The following is a 21,556-nucleotide window of genomic DNA, read 5'->3' as shown; positions in this document are numbered from 1 at the left end:
AATGTTTTTTTATTGCAATCTCATTAATTTTGGACGAAGAAACTTGTTTTGAAATTTTATTCTCTGATAAATATGAAGTTAGTACATGACAGGTTCCATATGAACTATTAATCCCAATAGCAATTGCACAATGTGAAATATGTTCAAATCCTATTTTTTTTTTTTGCTGATCTATAGTCACAACATGAGTGAGCTATGCGAAGGAGCTAAATGACTATGGCATTCAGAAATGTACAAGAAAATTATGAATATGTTTGAGAAGGCGGATTACAATCTTTGAGCTTAATTGGCTAAATGTATTCTATTTCCATATGGGACAGTTATGCTTTTATGAGCTTTTAGCGCAAAACACAAACATAAATTGTATCAAAAAAGAACAATTTGAACATTGAGAACCACTGCCAAACTACTGTATATGCAAACGGAATTTCTTGAAAAGACACTTCTTGCTGCAAAGTTCTGTCGACCCTCGATGCTTAATCGAGCTGCATATCTCAACGTCACTTGCACGAAATACTCCGAATTCCTCGAATACTTCAAAGCGGTTCGGCCCAACTATGCCGGGGTTCGCTATTCCGGGTGTGTCAACGACAACCAACGGAGAGGACGGTTCAAACGACCAAGAATTATTATAAGGGTTATAAGGTTAAAGTTCAAGTTAAAGTGAAACATAAAGCAAAATCTCAACACTAGGCTCCACCGCAGCCCGTAGGTGAAGACCAAAGAAAGGAGGAAATTATTGATTTATTGTTTGACTCTTCCGTGGCGTTTTCCTATACTTGCTGATTCTGGTGTGTTGGTTTGGCCTGAGCTCCAAGTCGGTACACGGTTCACCGAAAGACACTGCTGCACACACAAAGCTCCCTCTGGTTTGTGGAGAAGACCGACGACTACAAACTCATCTATCTCCGTATGTTTCCAAACGGGACTAAAACCAACGTCGCTTGAAGCGTGGTACAACTAACTTCGCCAGATGCAATCCTTGCCCATAGTTTGTAGAACACACCGGCCGACGAGTTGGGGACTGAGGATACGTTTTTCATTTCCAGGGTTCACCGGCGAAATTATGCTGGTGGTGACCAACACAGACTCACTTCTCTCTGCTACTGGTAGCCATTCTCGTCCTGTCTCTGTGTGTCTCTCTCGCCCTTGCTCATCTTGGCAGGGATAACGGTGTACGTTGTGCATCTGATGGCAGGATAATTTATGTACACACCTCTTCGACTGACCCCCAGCTGCAGTGCATTGGAATTCTCCTCGGAAAAGTGTCTACGTGTTTGTACCAGCTTGGTATCGTCCTTTTTGGGGGCCGTTGTCGTTGTCGTCAGACAGAGCCTTTCCCAATAATGATTTCCATCGTCAAGGGAGAATCGCAGTCATTGCACGCGGTGGTAGATGCTACTACGTGAGGGAGCCAGCAAAACCAAAATTAATGAGTTTTAAAGCGTGGATTTTTCGCCATGGCTCGGAAAATTGTCTAGTTCCCCTTGTGCGTACCGGAGAGGAAAACAGAAACCTCGGAAAAGTATTGATTGCAATCTGAATCACTCGAACAGGAACCTGAACCAGATGAACGTTTCTGTTCGGCAGACGTAAATCAATACAAATTCCATTCAGGTATGAAACCGAATGGCGCCACATGTGCACATATTCTTCCGAAACTGGCCCACCTCTCCGAAAATTGCTGTTCTTCCGTAGACTAGGTGAAATAAATTTAATTTCAGCCGAATGCTGCTCATCTGTTCCATTAGTTCGGGCCTCGGTATGTTCCGTTTTCGGCGTGGATGCCGACCCGCTGTAGGCTTTCTGCCAAACGAAGCAACATTTTAATTTATTTCCAAAATGTTGTCTATTCCTACCGTTGTTGTTGTTGGAAGCATACAGGGCATACAGGAGAACAGCACTAACTATAGTATTTGTTGCATGTCTCATCCGTATTGCTACGTATAATTTTCGATCCTTCTGGAATTGTTACTGCCAGCCTTCTCCCGAAATAACACGTGCACCTGAATCTTTATGGGGGATGGTCACTGTTCGAAATGAACAAATCTTTGAAAGCAACAATTACCTTGAATTGATTGGATTGAATGTTGTTCTCATTTCAAGAAAGTTTAACGATTTAAATTACTTGAGATATTTTGAATAAAGGTCAACGTTGCATCTGTACAGTGCAGAAAAAATGTTCAAATGTATTGAGCCATATGAAGGTTTCGTAGTGTTCTTATTCCAATATCTACTGCAGTTTCTTCCAAAATATTCAAAATATTTATACAGTAGTTTTTCGGTTTTATCATCACTCATATTAATCACTACTCGCCTATTTCACATTCGGTTTTATCACTGTTTTCATTTCGATGATGAATATTGTAACTCAAGTGAGAATTGGTCTCGACGTGATGAAAATCCGTTGTTTTTGCCCTTATCAACACTTCCTGGTACGAAATGAGTTGAAGCAATGTTCGATATTTATCAAATGCATTTAACTAAAAATGTTAAAACTAATCCTACTCTGTAAAATTCATAGCTCAATAAAAATTATACTATTGAGAGCATATATACTGCACACTAAATTTAGTATGCCAAATCTTGGTTCAATGAAGTAAAGATTTGAGCAACCGAGGAGAAAATTCATTCGAGGTCGTTCATTTTTTATTTAGACTCTTAAAAGGGAGTATTAACAAATATTATTTTTCTCTACAAGGAAGGGTTATCTTACTTAGGGTTTCGTTAAATGAATTCATCATTTTCTACAAGTCTTTATCATCATCTAAATAGCAAAAAGTTCAACATTTTTAATTCTTTTTCTTGTTGGCCTTACGTCCTCACTGGGACAGAGCTTGCTTCTCAGCTTAGTGTTCTTATGAGCACTTCCACAGTTATTAATTGAGAGCTTACTATGCCAATGATCATTTTTTGCATGCGTATATCGTGTGGCAGGTACGATGACACTTTATGCCCTGGGAAGTCGAGGAAATTTCCAACCCGAAAAGTTCCTCGACCGGTGGTATTCGAACCCACGACCCTCAGCTTGGTCTTGCTGAATAGCTGCGCGTTTACAACATTTTAAATATTCTATGTAAATTCTACTATGTCTTACATCAGTCATTTCAATTCCATTAGAAGACAACCTGACAATTTGTTGGCTAAAGTTATAATTTGTTTACTCAGTTATAATTGTTAAACTGCGATTTGCACAACCAAACTCGGGAAACAAAACTTTGTGTGTTAACCACATTCAATCACTTTTGTGATTATTCATTCACGAGATTCTATACAGTTTTTTCTCAAATCCAAACAAACCATGTCTTTTATCTTTTTTATACTTTGGGAGTTGTAATGATTCTCTAGTTTAAGACCAGTAAAATTAGCCCAGATATAGGTATTTATATGCAAAATTATTCATTTGAATACGATTTATTAATACTGTTCGGAAATTGAATCAATGTGTTCGGAATATGGAGACAAAATGAAGTGTTCGGCATTTGAATCAAAACGTTGCTCCATACTTTCACGTAACAGCAGTACTAAAATAAATAAATCAACATTTCTGTCGTCACACCCGAGAGCCATCAGTTATGTTTTACGAAAATTCATTTGAAATCACTATTGGACTTAAGTGTTCAGAATATGAGTCAAAACAGTATTAAGAGGTTTCAAAAAAAGGACAGAATAATGACGGAAGTTTTGACACAGCTTTGAACCAACCCTTTTCCAATAGAGAAGAGCCAACCCTTTTCCAGTAGAGAAGCTAGGCAAAATACAGGACGCTTCGATGCTTACTGACTTTAAAATAGCTTGCTCAAATTTTCACCACCTAATTAAAATTTCAATCTTGTCGCTCCCTTGCGACGCCTATGCACCTATTCGTTTCCATCATTTGCTTATATAGACTCCCTTTACCTTTAAGTCGCATGACCGCTACAGCCATAAAACAAAAATAATGAAAACATCTAAATCAGATTCATGTTGGTCAGTCTTTCAAAAATTTTAATTTTATTCTAAGGTTTCAAATCTAGTTTTTTTTTTCGTTTGACTGAGCAAGCTATTTTATTATAGACTGAAATTGTGGCATTTAGGCATCTAAATGAAACTAAAAAAATCGTGACCTGGACATGACAAAATTGCTTTGGTTTAGAGTAGTCAATCGTCACTGTCAAATGGAAAAAGTTAGCAACGAAACTAATAGAAGCATCGTCATTGTCACTCAACCAGCGTCGAATGACGATTTGCCGCAGAGATCCAGTCACATAGGCAAGGCGTCATGACGAACAAATACGATTCATTCGTTACGGGTGAATCTTCGTTCGGGAGCACTTAGCCGACTAAAAGTATGAATCGTGTCTTCGACAGATTAAGAGCATTTTTTTGAAAAAAAAAAATAAAACAAAAACCAAACAACAGAACCCGTCTGGAATCAAACAAACGATCTCTGAATCGTCAACTCCACGCGCTTACCAACAGAGCTATTGCGGAATTATGAGGAGAAAGGGTTCATTTGCCAATACATGCAATTATATGATGGCATTCGTTAGTTGTATATATACACGACTTCTTCTTGTGAGTAAGGATAGAAAACGGAATGTAGAAAAATGTGCTCGTTGACGATTTTGGATTGAAGTTAGTCGTGCATTCTTTCGTCGATGATGAGACGACGACCTGCCAGAGTTATTATACTGGATGACGCACGGTGACGAATCTGACGATTGCCTGCCCTGCTTTTGTTAGGAAATTTTCCGCATTTTGTTTCAGTTCGAACAACTGAGCAACTAGCTGCAGCAAAATATTGCTCTTGAAGCTCTTATTAATGTGTTTGAATGGAATAACCACAAGTTCAACACTCACTACAATACTAATAATCTTGATAAAACTCGTGATGTCAGGTGGCAATAATTTGCCTAAACGCTACTACTACCTAAATTTACGCATGAACAAAACCGATTTTTTCAAAAACTTTTTATTAGCTACTTAACATTGAAAAGAGAAACACCATTTATATATTAACAATGTTATAACGAAAAAGGTTGATTCGAACATCTTGCGAGGAAGGTCATACCGATCAATGTAGCCCCGTTTTACGTTAACGTTTACATTTTACAGATATTTGTCGATGAGGATAAGTTTCCCGTCAATCATTCCACACCTTGGAAGTTTTAAAATATTCTGTTGGAGAAAATTCAACTTTAAGCGTTGTTGTCAATAATCAATTTTGCAGCTTAAATTGTCTCATACAAAATATGTGACAAATTTTCGACGGCAGAATATTTCTAGTTTTCCAAATACAAAACATTAGCCCAAATGTTAGTTGATTTTTTTTTCGTAAATGAAAGTTCGATAATGTCTATATTTTGGCACCGTGGAAACTGTGTTTCGTCTTCCACCATAACGTCACAAACTTCATAAGCTGAAGGTGAACTAAAACTAGTTCTAAATTTTCTGGAGCACAAACGGTTATCGATTCCTAAATGTTTCTAATGCGATTGAGCCTAGCATTAACGAAATTGATGAAAACGCCGTGTAAGATCGATTACAAGGAAGTAAGGAAAAGTAGGCGCTGAGAGAACAAATCATCGTTAAATGGACCGATGCACGAGTCCACTATTTGACGTTTGAGCGGTGCCGTGTTTTTTACGTGACCATGGCAACGAGTGAATTCGGCAATGGACCGATGCACGAATTCATTTATTTCACGTTTGAGCGGTGCCGAATTCACTGGTTTCCATGGTCACATAAATAACACGGCACCGCTAAAACGCCAAATAGTGAACCCGTGCATTGGTCCATTATGATTCCAAATCTCGCATAATTTGTGATCACAGCCTAAAAGCCATTGGTAACCAAGTGTGCAGCTACTTGTTTGTTAGCAAATGAATGGACCAGGATGAAAACTATCACCACTGGGAGATAGAGAAGGATTTTCTCTTCATCTCAGCTTTGTTGAATAACAGGTAAATCCATTCATTTGTTCAGTAACAGAAAGTTACACACTCGGTTACCAATTGTTTTTAGGGCGAGATCACAAGTTATGCGTGAAAAGGATCAACAATTTGCTATTCCAACCTGTTTTGTAAATCATCAACATTTAAAACAAAATCGTAAACTTTAGTTATAAGTTTTATCCTTGGCGATATGGCCAAAATTAAAACTTGACTAATCACTTCATCAAGGAAAAATATTAAAAAATCGAAGTTTTATGGTTTTGACTTAATCGGCTTTATATATAATTGATCGTAAATTAACTATGATTTTCTTCTCCCAGTGCATTTTTGTTACAATTCAAGGCATCAAATTAAGGGGCAGGATCCGAAATTGATTTCGGAATTTTCAAAAGCTGTTTTTTCGTTCAAAATCAAGAAAATTTACACGAATATGTGTGTATTGAATTCTGTTCTCCAACCGAAACACAATGAATACATTTTCATCGAATAATTTTTAGTTTTGAACAAAAAAAACTGCTTTTGAAGTTTCGATAATTTAGACTTGAACGTTGAGGGAAGGAAAAAATGAGACGCATGCTTTTGAAAAATTCAACTTCATTCAGAGGAATCTGGCCCAATTTTGACCCTGTTCTTTTTTGGATATTGAGCATTGAGCATATCCCTAGTATAACTTCACTGTAACATCGTGTGTATTGTTTTTGGGATGGGCCTTTCACATTACATTTGACGCCTTTCAGTTATTGTGCTCGTTTTTTTTTATTCATTTATTGTTTAGAGTGCTCTAGCGAATAGTACACACTAAGCTCTTACGGTGAATTTCACCGTAATCTCAACAGCTGAACAGTTCGGTGAAATAAAACACCGTAATTCCGTCGAAATTTTACGGATTCCGGTGATTTATCACCGAATACTGTAAAAATTTACCGTACTCCGTTAATTTATTTCACCGAACTGTTCAGCTGTTGAGATTTTTACAGGAATCCGTAAGATAATTTAAGTGTGTATGTGAGCACTATTTCTTTATTTCTTTTTTTGGCATACAGTCTAAGAAAGTCATCAAAATTCAGATGAAAAATATTGTATTTCTGTAAAATGACATAAGTTTGATAGCTAATGGAAGAAAATCTGACTATTTCTGCTTTCTGTTTGATTTTTGTTTTATATATTTTAAGAATTGAACATCAAATGTATAATGATTGATTTTCAATGCAGCTATAATTTTACATGAAATTGAAAGTCAATTTTTGGTTTCAGGATAACTTTGTCAATAGGTATATGATAGTCCATAACCTGTTTGACATCATTGCAGTTGAAACATGTTCAATTACATGAACAAGATCGAATATATTACATCAATTATATAGGTCGTTGCATACCTCTAGACGCTTAACGTTACATGGAAATTTCAGACTTATCACAAATATGTTTTTGTAAATAGATTTAAGGTCAAAATCAAGTTCGATTACAAATAGGCTGTCAAAAACGAGTGACAATTTTGTTTAAGTTCGTCAAATAGTTATCATTGAAGAAATTGTTTGTTAAAGTTCAAAAAGTAGTTGCTCTGGCTTGAAATGTCTTACCAAAACTCATGCGTCCGTTTTTTCAATAGAACAACACAAATCATGCTGTTTCGTTCAGTAAGTTGTGGGTCCCAGAATATCAAAATTACTCGCATTGTCATTGTAGTTTTACTGTAAACAAAAACCAGAAACAAATTAGTCTACGCCGACTCAGTTTTGAGCGTAGGATAAAATCTACTTGGGCACCGCTATGATTCACTTTTACAGGAGGGTTTTCTTGGCCGAAATATCTAAAGCTTTGCAATAAGAAGCATTTCAATACGACGGATACTGCGGGTAATAAATGAGCTTGATAGCTTTCGGGAAACCCCCCAGCTGAAGGGAATCAAAAGTGCTAAGAATCAGATCCAGCTCCTATTGTTTTGTCACCAAAAAAAATCAAAACAGCTGTCGTACCTGAATAAATATTACGAATTTAGTTGCATTGCAGATCAATACAGAATCAAATCTAAACACTCGCATTCATTGAAATTTTACATAATATAAAATATGCATGCTATAACGGTTCAAAATTCGAACATGTTTGAAAATCTAACCTACCCTATCTTCTCTGCCATCCTTACGATAAAAAGAACTCTCTATGCAATTGTAGGTGGACCAAATACGATGTTGATTTATATAAAAACTACTATGGAGAAGTTTTCAAAACACCTTATTACTGTAATGTAAGTACAAACTTATCACATCATGGTGAAAACTCATTCTTTGAAACGTAATATAGCAAATTAGTGAAGCGGGAAATTCAATCCGACGGATGTAAGAAGAGATATTCATGATTTTATTTGCTATTAACAAACATGTGGGATTATCGGAATCCTGGAATTTTTTTTTAAAAGTCCTTACCAAAAATAGCTCAAAAAGCATTTGTTTCTCCAACAAATTTGTAGTACAATTCATACCACCTATTTATTACCAACGAAAGAGCTGAAAATTTCACAGAACACTATGGACAGTTCTGCCAACATTATGCATTGAACTTTGCACGTTTTTGCATCGCAAAACGATGTCTTCCTTATACGTACATTCTGTTTATCTAGAATGTTTGTTTCAGGCCAAATCGACTTCCTTGAAAATGCCAACTAAGTTGGTGTTCACATTTATACAAATTCATATAATGCCGTTCAATTTTCGTCACCAGTCACCAGAGACTACATCAAGTAACACCGTTTTGCCCATACATCATACATCACACCTAGTGGACGGAAGGAAAGACGACCAGCTTGTGTCCAGTTGGAGTGCTGCATAAATTATGTACCCTTGCTAATGCTTCGCCCTTATCGATTAGAACTGCTCGCATCTTGAAATTCGTCGCAACGTTGTCTCACTGTTGGTTGGATTACTAATTTGCCATATCGATTCGCTGCCACCGTTCGCCGGGACAGTTCTATATGATATCTGGCTCAAATCGCTCCATCGCACCATTCGCTGGAGTAGAAGGTAGTAGAAGGTGGCGCACATCCACGCAACGATTCGTACGTGGTTTATTATACGCGAGGCAGAACAAGCATCCGTGCTTGTAGTTGTAGTCATGTCAAAAAGCGTAACCATGAATGAAGGTAAGTGATTTGTGGTATTGTTTGTAGTCGTCCCAACTACAACAACAACAACAACAATAATAATAATGCCGAAGCCGTGTACAGCATAATTAAATTACCATAATACAAATTATATTTCATAATCGCACATAATTTAATTTAAAAATACGTGTTCGATTCGGCTTTTTTACTTTGATAGGAAAACACGCTTTCGCTGTTTGTGCTTTCAACGTACCGCCGAGAGTCGAGCGAAGAGTGGCATTCTAATGCCCCAGGTACAAGTGAATCGTTTGACAATTACATCTCTTCGCACAAATCCAAACGCCACATTTCGTGGATGAAATAATAATTACTTCATGTGGTTTCCTGTGCGGCGTGTGCTTGCAATCGTAAAGCGAAACCTGAAAGAAACCTCGATCTTCCGGATATTTAAACACCACAAGAAATACACGATTAATACGGAAAACTAACATCGTAATCACAGAAAGCAACGACAATGAACCAAAAAAAAAAAACAGGTTCCATCGCAAGTTCGTTTATTGCGTTTTTTTGTTCCAAGGAAGAAGGCAAAAAGTGTTACAACCCGTTCCTGTCATCCTTCATGTGTGAGTATCGTTTCAATTTTTCGATTGGACCCGGCGGAGCTCGTTTTTTCCTCAGCAAATTGCACTACACATTCGAAATCTCGAACATAAATCTTCTGAGTAACATTATTATTATCATTATTATTATATTTTATTAATTTTGGTGTTATAAAAATATATCCTTTAAATTTCTTACTTTACTCAATCTTTCCACTTGGCGAGACATTGGCCTGTTGTGCAGGATTACGCTGGAAGAGACGAAGAAACTTGCATGCATAATAACATACTGTATGATTTATTGCAAATTTAGACAACCTTCGCGGGGCCTCAGAACAGATGAGAGAGAGAGAGACTGGAAGGTTGGAGCTGGAAAATAACACAATCCAAAATTCGAAACCGAAAGAACAGCCGAAAGAGAGGGAAAGAAGAAAGAACATGGACGAATAAAAAATGTTTTAGTCAGAAGTTTTGAAAGGAAACAAGACGCACCTCTGCGCCAGGCGGTAAAGACAACACCGTCGCCATGACCTCGAAGTTCGTGTTTGAGCTAAAATTATTTTCCACTGGCCTCCGTCTCTAGTTTTGGGAGTAGCTCCTCCGAGTTGGAACGGAATTTCTTTCCCTGACCAGGTATAGGCAACCAAACTAAATATCCACAAAACCTGTTCGAATCTTTCTACATTCTTCTTCTCGAATGCCCTTGGACAATGGTGCGTTTTGTTGAATTTTCTCAAAAAATAAAAATCTATTCCGCCCGTGTTTCCTCTGACTGAACATCGGCTTTTTTAGAGACATGGGAATCGGATTCTCTGGAATCTGTTTTATTATTTAATTTACCAGAAACCGTACAAAGCCACGGTGGCATTCACCAGACAATACGCAACGAGAAGGCAACGATACGATGGCAGTGCAAAACACGTACAAAAAGACACGACAGATTTGCTGCTCAAAAAATTTGCAGTTTTATTATCGCAGTAAAAATTGCTTTATTGCCCGGTGTGTTGCATTCGGTTGTCAACAAAGTAACAACACGAAAGAACCTAGGTACTTGGGATGAATGTCCTTGTAGTTAATTGCAACCGTTCTAGAAGCGATAAACTGCTGACGTAAGGATCTTACAGGGTCAGTCACAGCACAGAAGAATGACAAAGTCAATGCGAAATATCTTTTACTATGCTTTTGGTGATCCGATTCACATGAATTTTAGCAGGTGGCGGAAAATGAGTGCTTATGGATTTATGGAAGCATAACTCCATTGTATCGTCCAAACGGAATGATTAAAAATGGGTATGGTTAGTATGATCTCTTTTACAGACAAATGAATAGAGAATCGGACAATTTGAAAATGTTGCCTATTTAACATTTTCTTTTATATATTCGAACTTTGAATCAAGTGTATTTTGAGTGACCCCCCTAAGAACAGCGTCAATCCTTTACTTCTTTATTCGAGTCGAAGTTTGGAGTGTGTATGGATTTTTGATAATATAAATCATTTAACGATATGAAAATTTCCAATTTTTAGTTGTTTTTAAATTAAATTTGATGAAAACTTTAAAAAATCACCAAGCTTCTAATAAAAACAAAATGTGTGGCTTATTTGTTTTAGTATTGCAACTAGGACTAGAGGGTGACTGGTTCAATCCCAGAAATTTTGATTTTTGTGAAATTGTCTATTGGCCATTCTTAGCACCTATTTGCAGCACAGCCTCCCTTATCGATCTATCTGGAGTTCACCACAGAAGACAAAATTGCAAATTGATCACGTTCTGATCGATGGACTACACTTCTTCGACATAACCAACGTCAGAACCTATCGTGGCGCTAACATTGACTCCGACCACTACCTGGTGATGATGAAACTGCGACCAAAACTACTTTTATCAACGATGTGCGGTACTGACGCCCGCCTCGGTACAATCTAGCGCTTGAAGACTGCTGGAGGACTGCTAGTCATAGCATCCATCAACGATGAAACGCTGCCGCGAGCTGAAATGTGCAGGGAAAAGAATGGGAGCATCTTGATGGACGAGTGGGAGGTGATCAAAATTTGGAAGCAGCACTGAATTGTGCAAATAACACAGACACAGATGGTCAAGACAGCGAAGGTGATGGCTACGTCAGCATAGCGGAAGGCTAAAACCAACCAGCTCCAGTTAAGAATACCCTTCAACAGCAGCCCGGAGAGGATGACCGCTTGTCTTCAAAGGCTGATAGTCAGAATCCGGGAGACGGAACAGCTACCGGAGGGGTGGAAGCAAGGCGTTATATGCCATATCTTTAAAAAGGGCAACATACTGGAGTGTGAAAACTATCGTGTAATCACTATCCTAAACGCCGCCTAGAAAGTGTTATCACAGATGATCCTCCCTCGTCTCTAAGCTATAGCAAACGATTTTGTGGGAAGTTATCAAGCGGATTTCATAGACGGTCGCCCGATTATATCTTTTCCGTGCGGTTTTGCCAGAAATTCCGTGAGTACGAGGTTCTGACGCACCACCTGTTCACAGATTTTAAAGCAGCATACGATAGTAACTGACCGTATGATGCTATGGAATATTATGGATGAAAACAGCTTACCCGACAAGCTCACAAGATTTGTTAGAGCAACAATGGACGATGTGTAAATCTGCGCTTGAGACTACAACAGTGCGATGAATTTTCGTGTCATGCGGAGAGCTGGACATAACAGTTGAGGTACTATTTTCACGAGATCCAGTCAATATGTTTGCTTCGCGGATGACAAGGATATTATTAGGAGAAAAATTGAAATGGTCATCATCTGAAAAGCGTAGCAACAAAAGTCGGTACATACCGAGTAAGCAGTTGCACGATAGATGGGGATACTTTCGAGGTAGTGGAGTAGTTCGTCTACCGTGGATCCTTGCTGATGGGTGACAACAAGCTCAGTAGAGCGATATGAAGGCTTATCACCAGTGGCGGTCGAGAAAGATTCACCTCGGCGCCAAATTCACGATGTACAAAACGCTCATAAAACCGGTAGTCCTCTTCAAGCATGAAACATGGACTATGCTCGAGGAGGACTTACAAGCTCTTGGGGTTCCGAACGCCGGGCGCTAAGGACGATCTTCGGAGGCGTACGCGAGAACGGTGAGTGGCAGTGATGGATGAACCACGAGCTGTGTCTAATACTGGAAATATACGCTGGGTAGAGTATACTGCAAGAAAGCCGGATAACAGACCTATAAGGATAGTGTCTGCTTCCAATCCGGTCGGACCAAGTAGGCGTGTGACCGAGCAAGCTCCCGTATTCGCATTCGCATTCGATGATGGAGAGAGGCGATCATGAACCGGATTGACGAAATATTTTTGGCGCGGTTTTTATCACGATAATTGATAAATAAATAAAATAATATTCATAATCATACATTGTGGGAAAATCTAGGCAGAAAGCCAAACTTTTAAAATTTTCTGCTAAAAGACAAGTTTTTTTAAAGATAATAAATTAAAACTAAAACTAAGGAAATTCAAAATAATAATTGATCGAATTGCCAATTTAGGTAAATCACTGACAGTTCATTCACGTTAATATTGCTTTCATTGAGTGTAAAAAAGCGATTTTCTTGTTTTATCAACTTGTTTCTTGAGATAAACTCACAACGCTTCGAAAATTATGTGTATTTGATTGCAAAAAACGTATCAATGTAATGGGTCTTAAATTTTAACATTAAAGACAATGCTTATTGGCAACACTGTTTCACAGATTAAAATTCCTTTATTCCACAATTCTGAAATTTTATTTGGTTTATCAAATAATTTGAAATGATAACTGTAGTAATCCATGAATTAGACACGACACTCAAGACGGCCTTACAGTTGAGGAGTACACGTATCTCTCAAAAGATACAAACCCTAATGAATTTAAATAATATAAGGTACCCCGGAGAAAATTGGATCTTAAAAAAATATGAAGGTCTTAGAAGAAAGTTTTGAAATGAACCATTAGACCAGTGGTTCTCAACCTTTCTGAAGTTGAGGCCCACGATGTTGAAGGCTCACAAACATCTTGCGGACCCATTAAAACGAAAAATTTAGTTGAACTTAATAAAGTTCAAACTGAGAATCAAACTATATATACAGCTGGATTTCTGTGAATGATTGCATCAAGCACCAAAAAGATCGATAGGATCCTGTTCACAAGATCAGGGAACAACTGCCAAAAACCTCAGAGTTACAGACATACCCAAAAATTGCGTCTGTAATGTACCTTAGAAAAAGAAATAAATGTGCTTTGATCCTCTCGAAAACTTTAGTAAAAATAGGGTCCTAAAGCCCTGTCTCAATTTTATTACCAAACGCTTAAGTTTAGGGCAGAAACACATGTTTACTCAATTTTTAAATGATTTTCATTGGTTTAAGTACAAAAAACATTTTTTTTATGATTTTTGAGATTTTGTCACACCCCTTGGTTTAAACTCGAATTTTGGGTATATTTTGTTTTCCGTGTCCCTTCCGAAATGTCAGATAGGAACAACCCCAGTGTTAAAACTATATGCCCTATGGCATTTTTGTCGAAAAAGTGAATGTCAAACAAGATCACAAGTGTCAAGGTTGATATTTGGAATTTGGAATTCCTCAAGGATTTTACTAGTAATTCAAGGAGGTGTCACCAGAGACTGTTTAAAAAATTTTATTAGATGTCAACCAAGAATCAGCTTCCGAAGCTATTGTTTAGATTTTAGAGAAGAGATTTATTTTCATGTGAACCAACCATATACAATTAGAAATTTAAACAAAATCTCTCAAAAAACTTCGTCAGATTATTCGCCGAAATCTATCAATGTTCAATACAGCATTTAAGGTTCTAAACAGATATCCTGCTGATAGATCTTCTGAATATTTAATTGGCATAATGGCGCAGTTTAGAACACATATCACTTTATAATTTTGAAAATATGCTAAGTTTTTTTTCTATCTTTATTTGCGAGACTTTTAGCCGTGGGCTAGTTCCTCTTGGGACCAGCGGCTTTACTTCCCTTTCGGAGGAAGCTGTCACTACAACTTTTGCGTCATAAGTTACTATCTTGGGATGGGATTCAATCCCAGGTCTTCGGCGTGAGAGGCGTGTGTTCTAATCACTACACCAGATCCGTCCGCCAAAATAATGTCATAATATGTGAAGTATCATAATTCTGCAATTAGAAAATAATGAACTCTAGTAAAACAAGGTAACATAGAGACTCCTCACATCTATGCATCTATCAAAAAGTGTGACACTTGTTTACAATGGCTTCGCGGACTCCCTGGAAAACCGTCAAGGCCCTCGCGGATCACCGGTTGGGAAACACTGCATTAGACGCAGATATCTTGCTAAACGGGTTCAGTTGGATTCATTCAGTTTCATGCGTCAATCCCCATTAGTATGTCTACCATTGCAATAATAGGATTGATAAGTCTTAGATTTGTTTTATTTTGAATTCATATTTGACGCACATAAGGGATCAACCATAACATACGTAACGCTAATTATACGGATGAACAATAAAAAAGGAAACATTTTATATAGTAAAATTAGAAATTTTGTCTTCCTCTCAAACAATTTATCAATGTTATAAATTAGTTTAGTGTTTCTCACTAAGAAAATGTTTGAAACATGTCAGAAAAATGTTGTTTCTGGTGCTTGTTTTGCTAGGTCCCACTTCCTCCGGGTATAAAAATATTTCGGGGTTAGTAAGACCATAGAAACTTTCATACGAAATAAAAACAAAATACCGTGTTGATTCATACACAGATAACAGACGTTGAAGTCCGATTGTAAAACTGTGTAAGACAATTAACGGTCATTTTGAACGGCAACACAAATAGCAACATCGCTGTGGCGCTGTCATCGCTGCGCTCCCATGACGATGTTAGTGATGAATATGAAATATTTCAAAATACTGATATTCACCACTGATTGACGCAATTCGTTGTGTGGCGGCGCTAGTGATTGCAAGGAGTTTTTGTTTGAGTATTTACACAGCTTTTAAAGAAAATTTTTGTTCTAGCATAAGCATCTGTTATCTGTGATTCATATTACGGAATCTTATGGTCTCAGTGAAGTATAACTCATCAGAAAGCATATAAAATAAATCAATCCGTAGGATTCCTCCACGTTATCGAACCCCTTCAATCCGCTTAACTTTCGAATGGTGAGTGAAGATTTCGATTCCACAACATGAATAATTTTAAATAAACAGAAATGTGTGGACTTTACATGATTCTTATTCCGGACGCTTCCTTACTTTTGCCTCATATTCCGGACACTTTGATTCGAATTCCGGACAGGTCAAATAAATCATAAATAGAAAAGTCAAATCAACAAATGAAATCGTTTAGTGAGACGCCTAAGGAAGTTGGACATTATACATCTTAATATATATCTATGGAAAATGCTCATTAAAACGTGCCTTGAAAGTGAGAACTTTTGAACGGCAAAAATTGAAACATTTCGTGTGAAATGTTTCCCATACAAAGTAGCGTGTCCGGAATTTGAAACTGTCTGTAATATGAATCAAAACGGTACCTGTTTATTGTTCTTCTTCTTCTTCTTCTTTCTGGCATTACGTCCCAACTGGGACAAAGCCTGCTTCTCAGATTAGTGTTCTTATGAGCCCTTCCACAGTTATTAACTGAGAGCTTACTATGCCAATGACCATTTTTGCATGCGTATATCGTGTGGCAGGTACGAAGATACTCTATGCCCTGGGAAGTCGAGAAAATTTCCAACCCGAAAAGATCCTCGACTGGTGGGATTCGAACCCACGACCCTCAGCTTGGTCTTGCTGAAAAGCTGCGCGTTTACCGCTACGGCTATCTGGGCCCCCTGTTTATTGTTAGTAGCTTGTAATAATACTTGAAAATGTAGCATACCGATGGTAATTCAACTTATAACACTTTGATTTTTATCCCAAGCTAATGCATAACGAAAAACGTGTTGAAATTTATCATGCGAGTTGAAAATTGCGCTTAATTTACAACTGTTACAAGGAGCACATTGTAATAAAAATAACAATATTTTTTTTTGCTAAATACATTACAAATAATATATTCCGTATCATTGTATCTCCATCTTTCTAAAAGAACACCCCCTTGATCAACTTTTCCTAACTCAGCTATGATGGAAGGTCCCACTTACCCCGGGGTACCTTAGTACTAAATTCGGGTTTCGTTTATTTATAGATATTCTACGCAAATTTCACTTTTTTACATACACATTTGCTGTCACTAATTTTAAATGTTCTAAAATTATGAATAAATGAGAAGAAACAAAATTGTGCAGATTCACCTAAGTCAAAAAAAAAATACAGTGACAAAACCCTCTGAGATATCTAAGTTTCATTATTTTAATTTAAAAAAATATGTAAACTGCTTTTTGTTTGAAATTAAGATGACAAGAGAGACCGTGTTATTTGCCCTACCTTTGTCTCACTCTAACAATGTTCATCAATACTTTGCAGAAGCAAATCTCGAGTTTTAGTGAACCGATGAAGCTGAAAATTGTATGAGTTGTGCACTATATATATATAGAATTATATGATAATTTTTTCACATCGTTACATGGAGTGGTACTTGAGATTTGCTTCTTCAAATTGGTAGGGTGATTAAAATAAATAACAAATAACTTTTTCACATCGAAAGTATTATAAACTTTGTTGAAAAGTATTGTTATATGTTTGAACTCTATGGCAAATAAAGCGAATAAATTGCCTTACAAGCTGGCAAACTTGCATGCAAGTTGGCTAAAATAGTCAATTTTTGCATTTTTAACAGCCAATTTCTCAAAAACTAGACGTGCTATGATATTTCTGCAAACGGCAATGGATACAGCAACCTTTAATTGAATGAATAGCGCTATTTTGGTGCTTGAGATAAAAACGTGTTCCGCAGTGCTATCATTTCACAACAAACATATCTATCGACACCAAACCAAAACATATTCCTCAAGAATCTTCTTAAGTACAATGCTCAACAGTTTTTGTTTACAGTCTGGCCCTTCATAATGCGGTAAAATCAACAAATGCACATAGAATTCGCATGATAATCAACGCACTGTATATTGTTCGAGTAGACTACAATTTGAAATCGATATATTTCAAAATTCAAATAATTTCGAAACATGGGGTCGCAGCACAGTTGTTTTGAAAGTGGAGCGCTATCTGATGGTATCTCATTTAATTCGGAATTCGACCGCTAGGTGGCACTAGTGTGCATGAAACTTTGACTTTTAATTTGCAGATATCTGAAGAGCATACCCATTTAGCAGGATGGCGTTTTCGACAAAGTTGTTTAGCAACTCAAGGATTTTCATAATTTGAGAAAGTTGATTAAAAATTTTGCCACCAGGCGACGCTGTTATGCATGAATCTTTTGTTTTTTTTTCTCAGATATCTCAGGATCCTGACCATTTCAAAAGATGGCGTCTTCGGCAAAGTTGTTCAGTAACTTAAGAGCTATCATTATTTTAGTCAATCTCCAATTTCAAGGCCTAATAAGACATGGCTTTTGAGGTACTGAACAATTCTGCCGAAGACGCCATCTTTCTAAGTGGTCAGGCTCCTGAAATATCCTCAAAACAAAAGTTTCATGATCACTAGCATCTCCTGGTGGCAAAATCTCGAATTTTGTTTGCTGAAGATGCCATCTTTCTAAGTGGTCAGGCTCCTGAGATACATGCAAAACAAAACTTTCGTGCACACTAGAGCTGCCTGGTGGCGGAATTCTGAAACTGAATAATCACCGCATGTCTGCCCTTTATCACCTAAACAATTCTGTCGAAGATGGTTTTTCTATATTCTAGATTGAATATTTCATGTTAAACATGCGAGGTATTTCATGTTAAACATAACAATCCAAGGGTGTTGTACAAAGTTACAAAAATTCGCGCGACACTAGTAAATCTAGACAATCCAGTTGATATTTAATTTTAACTTATGTTGTTTTATTCTAAAATACTGTAATGGTATAAAATTCAAAAAAATGTTGTAGTTACACCGTAAAAATTTACTACAATGTCACAATGTCGATGTTTCAGATCACTCGCGTCGTGGTTATTACAAAAAATAAAATTGAATTTATTGTAAAAATATACAAAATTATTGATATATGAACATAGTGAAACATTTTTTCGAATTGAAAATATTGTGTAGAGCAAAGTGATCGATTTAAAAAAGTAGTTCAAAGTTTTCTCGAATGTTCTATATTTAATTTATGAATATTTACGACGAGAGTGATGTGTATTTAAATTGCAGTGATGTTACAGTTGTGTTTTTACTGTGCATTTACTGAAAGATTGCACAATTTGAACGCTTGGCCCGTCGGATGAACATACAATCAGAGATGGTCTCTTTCACTTACCTCCGGGAAAACTGCCTCCGATGAAGTCAATCTCTGACCGTTCACACGAACCGCTTACGCATGACACTGGCACTTAAATTATATTTTTGTATTTCGACTTTCACTTTTTCACCGTAATCTGCGAAACTTAGTACTTGCTTTTATTACATCAAATTGCAGCTTAGATGTTTTAATTTTCTTACTATTTTTGCACGTCGTATATCGGTAATATATTTTTAATTATTTACACTTTTCTATTAGCACATTGAATGGATGGGACTTGGAGTAAAACAAATTTTCTCACTTAATTTGCGGATTGCACTATTTTTCTTGCATGCTTTCAACTATTTGTATGTGTTGTAGCAATTTTTCTTCTTCTACTAAGATAGATTTTGGCTTCTTTCAGGAACACTAGCTTCTCAGGAGACAAGAACGCAGAGCACCGCTCAATCACTGGGGATTTGCACTTAACTTTTCGGCCCACGGGTAAGTTTTGCACGAAATTTCGCGTTCCGTCGCTTGCAGTCTCAGCCTTTCGGTGAGCAAAGTTTCACGTGGCCGGTCAACAAACAATTAACCCTAACTTCGGTCGGTCAGACGTTTGAACCCGGCGTCGTAAACACCTCGTAAATTACAATAACTATAAAATTTTACGATTTGTTATGATTGTTCGTGTCGTCTCCGTTTTTGGTTTTGTCTTCCGCGGAGCAAAACGCAACAATCGACAATGCAGCGAAGAGCAGAAAATCCAAATGCGACAGCCGCTCAACTGTGTACTTTTATTGTGTTTCTTTTATGCTTTTCTAATTGATGTTTATTTCTTTACGATTTCTATCAAACTAAAACCATAAAATACGATTTCTCTGCTGTTCACTCTGGTGAATTGTGTGCGAACAGCCGAGAGCTCACATGTGAAGCGGGAGAATCCCTGTAGCAATAAAATACGACGATGAGATTGGACACACGGGCGCTACCCCGCTTTGATCCCCTCCCTCCTCTGTGACAAGAGCCGGCAACTGCTCTTGTCACAGAGGAGGGAGGGGATCAAAGCGGGGTAGCGCCCGTGTGTCCAATCTCATCGTCGTATTTTATTGCTACAGGGATTCTCCCGCATCAAACCAACCTCCCATCCATGGCTGCCAACCCGATCTTCAAGGGGACTCTCTCACATAAACCATCCGAGTGACGACCGCGTGAAACAACAATAACAATCAATTATGATAAAAAGAGATAAATGTAACTCTTGCCGAAACCTGCTTTACGACAGAGCGAGAAGAGATCCTTACAATTCCATTTGAACGTATGTGTGTGCATCGGTCGTAAAGTATATTTTCCTTCTCAACGAATTTTAAATTTATTATGAGAATCTCGGTCACCTTTATGGCCGATTCCCGGTTGGTGTTGGTGGGTGACTCTCTGTCTGGCGGGCAGACCGCTCGAAGCCTCTCTTCGTTGAGTAAAATACGACCATGCAGAAATGCTGAGCGGACCAGTTGTATCATAACTCAGCCTCGAAGATGAACCAAAATCAGCAACGAGCCTGAACCAACCAAACCTGAAATACGGGCAAGTCGGTAGAGTCAACTCACGTGCGCTGCCACAAGGCTCTCGGGTGAGTTCTTTTTAATGTGTTTTGGTCGTCGGGTCGAAAAACATAAAAATCATATGCTCAGCCGCCGTCGCAGCATCCACTCGTCCGAGCCCAATCGTTGACGGTCCAGATCCGGAATGAACCGTGAAATAGGATACGATGCGTCTCACCAACACCGACGCAGGCCGGGATTCTGGTGCAAAAAAGACAACAAATAGGAGGAGCAAATCTCATAAACCATTCTAGGAGAAGTGAGTATCGTTGGGTGTGCTACGAGAAGCAAAAAAAAGAAGAGAAAAAGTGCCTCCGGAAGATGGATGATTCGTGCGAGTGAGATATTGTATTTTTATTTTGTATCGTGAAACGACCTCGTATATAAAATGGTTATTTATGGCCACAGACGGAGAGTGCCACTGAGTGAACCCGAACGCACGAAAACGAAACACTCCACACGAGAGAGTGAGTGTGAGTGCCGCCGAGAGCCACGAGTGAGCATCAATGGAAGCGACTGCGTTATTTCTTGCCGGAGTTCAAAGATATCAAAGCGCCAGACGTCCACCGTGCCTCCAAGGAGTGATTTTTATTGAGCGAGAGTGTGAATTGGTATAAGAATGGAAATAAAACGATCAAATAAAGTTAGTGAGCGAACTTGGGAACATTCTCGTAATTCACATCAAGTTTATGCGGGCACAGTGGGAGAAACTCGAGCGAAAATTTTACGTTCGTTGGTACTGTCGAAATTTTTTATAGAAACAATGCGCACGGTGGGACATACAGATGTGGCATGTTCTGAAACTTACTGAGTGTTAAGCTTGGATGACGGAAAACAAAACAAATTTAATTCGATTTAACGTAATTAACAGCTTATTTCGCACTGCAGATATAATATTACAAGTGTAACAAAATTGATTCTGGTTATACATTCAGTTAGATTTAAGCTGAGTAAGCACAAAATGATGTTGAGATAATTTATATATTGACTAGGACCTGTGGGCTT

General features: G+C 37.8%; 1 protein-coding gene and 1 long non-coding RNA gene across 6 annotated transcripts in view; one reads left to right on the top strand and one right to left on the bottom strand.

Moving 5' to 3' along the window:
- The window catches only part of LOC5572676 (homeotic protein antennapedia), a 248,158-nt gene extending 228,340 nt beyond the window's left edge, over positions 1 to 19,818 (bottom strand). For 4 of the 5 annotated variants that reach the window (XM_021838505.1, XM_021838510.1, XM_021838507.1 and 1 more), the window contains exon 1: positions 18,990 to 19,816. The gene's annotated coding sequence lies outside the window, so the exon portion shown is untranslated. Of the gene's footprint in view, positions 1 to 18,989 lie in introns of all 5 variants that reach the window. The other variant, XM_021838506.1, reaches the window with a different exon arrangement.
- A 559-nt stretch (positions 19,819 to 20,377) lies between these two features.
- LOC110674249 lies at positions 20,378 to 21,207 on the top strand. The gene is made up of 2 exons (XR_002498768.1): positions 20,378 to 20,580; positions 20,642 to 21,207. It is a non-coding gene; the product is annotated as an uncharacterized LOC110674249 (long non-coding RNA).
- The last annotated feature ends 349 nt before the right edge of the window (positions 21,208 to 21,556 follow it).

This window comes from Aedes aegypti, chromosome 1 (genome assembly GCF_002204515.2).
Source record: "Aedes aegypti strain LVP_AGWG chromosome 1, AaegL5.0 Primary Assembly, whole genome shotgun sequence".
NCBI classification, from domain to species: domain Eukaryota; kingdom Metazoa; phylum Arthropoda; class Insecta; order Diptera; family Culicidae; genus Aedes; species Aedes aegypti.
This window is presented reverse-complemented; position numbering and strand designations above follow the sequence as displayed.